Source organism: Schistocerca gregaria, chromosome 7, assembly GCF_023897955.1.
Source record: "Schistocerca gregaria isolate iqSchGreg1 chromosome 7, iqSchGreg1.2, whole genome shotgun sequence".
Taxonomy (NCBI): Eukaryota; Metazoa; Arthropoda; class Insecta; order Orthoptera; family Acrididae; genus Schistocerca; species Schistocerca gregaria.
Genome location: NC_064926.1, coordinates 44,253,084 through 44,256,515, shown reverse-complemented (window position 1 = coordinate 44,256,515; position 3,432 = coordinate 44,253,084).

The window sequence follows — 3,432 nt, the reverse complement described above, 5'->3', positions numbered from 1 at the left end:
ATTCAAAACCAAACCTTCTGCTGGAAAAGTTATGGCTACGGTGTTTTTCGATTCCGAAGAACTCTTGCTTGTGCACATCATGCCAAGTGGAACCACCACAAATTCTGATGCATATGTGACGACACTGAAGAAAGTCAAAGCTCGACTGAGTCGTGTTCGACCACATCGGCAAACGCAGGATGTTTTGATGTTGCACGACAATGCACGATCACATGTCAGGCAAAAAACCATGGAAGCGATCACAAAACTCTGATGGACACCACTGAATCACCCGCCTTAGAGTACTGACTTGGCTCCATGTGACTATCATCCCTTTGGGAAACTGGAACACTCTTTTCGTGGAACAGGGTTTGAAGATGATGACTCCCTTTGTGCACGCTGCCAAACAGTGGCTCCAACAGGTTGGTCCAAAATTTTACCGTGCAGGTATACTGGCGCTGGTTCCAAGATGGCGTAAGGCAGTTGAGAGGGATGGAAATTACATGCAGAAATGAAAATATTATTCCTAAAGGATGTATCTACACACTGTAAAACTTTCAAACATGTAGAATAAAAGATGAATTTAAAAAATTATTGTGAATTTCTTTTGGAGTGTCCCTCATAATTCCTTACTATTCCCACGTGTATGCTCGGCCAATGACGCAGCTTCACTGTCGTGCTTCTCTGTCACCCTGGAAAAGTTTAGAGGAACGAATGTCCGTAAGTATTGCGTCTTTAATTGAAGATTTTTTTTAACAGCTAACTACAGGCGGCGCTTCACAGTTTTCAGAGGCCTAGCTTAGGAGTCGCTTTTCACCTGCAAGATGGCGATCTACAGCATCCATCGCAAAAGTTGGCTTTCTAAGTTAGGCTCTCAGTAGCGCCTTTCAGTAAAAATTCCTCTTACTCCCCACGTAAAAACTAGCTGCGCTAGCGGTCGCTACGGGGTGTCCTTTGGGTAGTCGATCTGTGTGGGTATGACAAAGGTGCGTGCTGGGTACAGCCATGGCAGTGGGCGCGTGCACTCTCTGGCCGTGTCAGAGGGACTCAGCTGGGCGTCCGAACGCTCAGTTCTGTGCCCATGTCGCCCAAACATTCCCTTACTATCAACCAGCATGGAAATCTCTTTTAGGTTACTATGGAATCTAACAATCACTTGTACATTTAATGTCAATTCATTTCTCCGACTGTAATTAAACATTCAGATTGAGGATGAGTATATGCTATGAATTTTCATGAGTTTTAATATGTCCCGTGACTGCTCCCAAAAACTGTCCTGTAACTGTAATAACCTGCTGTAAATACTACTAGCCATAAAATACCTAAAGTAGAATTAATGATCACCTGTATGATTTCGATTATCAAGCACACTTTCTCGGTGCGCTAGATGCTGTCTTCACCGAATGCCAGAGTATTTCGTAACACTGAAACGCCAAAGTGAATGGTATAGGCATGCGTATTCAAATACAGAGATGTGTAAACAGGCAGAATAGGGCGCTGCGATCGGCAACACCTATATAAGACGGCAAGTGACTGGTACAGTTGTTAGATAAGTTACTGCTTAGGTTAGTTAGGTTTAAGTAGTTCTAAGTTCTAGGGGACTCATGACCTTGGAATTTAAGTCCCATAGTGCTCAGAGCCATTGGAACCATTTTTGAATACGATCCTCAACACGTCCAGAGTTGCTACAGAGTGGTTCCAGGAACACTCTTCCGAGTTTGAAGACTGTCGCTGGCCTCCAGAGTCCCCAGATATGGTCATTATTGAGCATATCTGGGATGACTAGTTTTCTAAACTCATAAAGAACGGGTGTAATACACTAAAGAGCCAGAGAGGCTGGTGCAACTGACCAATATCGTGTGGGTCTTTCGCGAACGAGCAGAAGTGCCGCAGCACGACGTGGCATGGACTCGACTAATGTGTGAAGCAGTGCTGGAGGGAACCCCTACAGGGATGTCCATAAATCCTGAATGCTGTTCAGAAGAGATTTCCACTCCCTCTTACTTTTACGGATTTATGGACAGCCCTGCAGCCCTGCTGCGGTCTGGAGAAACAGAATGGTCAGATAATTGTCACATTGCACAATCGTAACAATATGCAGTTGTGGGAGTGATTAATTCATTTAATAATGAATGTAACTGCATTTATAAATGTAACACTTTATCCGTGGTAAAGTTTGATTTGTTGTAAAAAACTTGCAGTCCAAGACTGTAAGCATGCACTGCAAGTTTATTACAACACAATGATTTCATGGTAATTTATAATTAATAAATGCCTCAAATGGCATTTTGCTCAACGTTTTGCTCTAGAACTGCATTACAACAGTATTACCTTAGTTTCACAATTTTTGATAGAAGTAATGCGCTTTTAACGAACTCTTTTTACTTCTGTGGGTAACCATCTTATTCCGCGTTTGCTGGTACCTCATTGGATTTCCGTTTCATGTGGTACTACAGCCAAGGTGTCTCGAGTAGTTTAAAGTACGATCATAAGGGTAAGTTTTGTGGTGTACGTTACGCGCACATCGGCTTAGCGATAATACGGGACAACAGCTTTACCGGTGCAATTAACTTGAACAGCACTGGCCGGTCAGCTGGTACAGCTAGCCTGCAGTGGCGTGGCCAGCTGCAGTACACAAGTAAAAAGAGGCGAGCACAGGAGCAATACAGCCTCGAATGCCATTTAATTTATAAGCAGAATGAAATAATGCACTGCAAATCTACCACAATACGATCCTTAGATAACTAGACGAAAACCACAACACGTTATTGTTTTTAGCTAACATACTATTTAATTAAAAGCCGGCCGCTGTGACCGAGTGGTTCTAGGATGGTCGCAAGTTCGCATCCTGCCTCGGGCATGGATGTGTGTGATGCCCTTAGCTTAGTTAGGTTTAGGTAGTTCTAAGTCTAGGGGACTGACGACCTCAGATGTTAAGTCCCATAGTGCTCAGAGCCATTTGAACTATTTGCAATTAAAAACAGGAATGATGAAAATTCCTGATTTAACCACAGGGTAATTTTCCTGCATAATCTGTGTGTAACGTAAGAGAGTATTGAACAATTTCACCGTATAGTTAAATATTGAAGTCACGGGAAGTGACGGTATTAGTTACAGTCCGTCGTCTAGTAATGTCTTAGCTCCGTCCTTATCCCAATCCGAGAAATACATTTCACTTCTGAAAGTCTCGCCTGCTGCGTTGATAACGAGCCTATCAACAACAGAATCCACGAATCCAACTAGCACACTGGACTCGCATTCGGGAGGACGACGGTTCAATCCCGCGTCCGACCATCCTGATTTAGCTTTTCCGTGATTTCCCTAGATCACTCCAGGCAAATGCCGGGATGGTTCCTTTGAAAGGGCACGGCCTGGTGTGAGGCGAGGCGAGGCGAGGAAGCTCACATCGCTACCAGTGGCGCCCTCCAGCACGACACTGCTACATTCCGTACA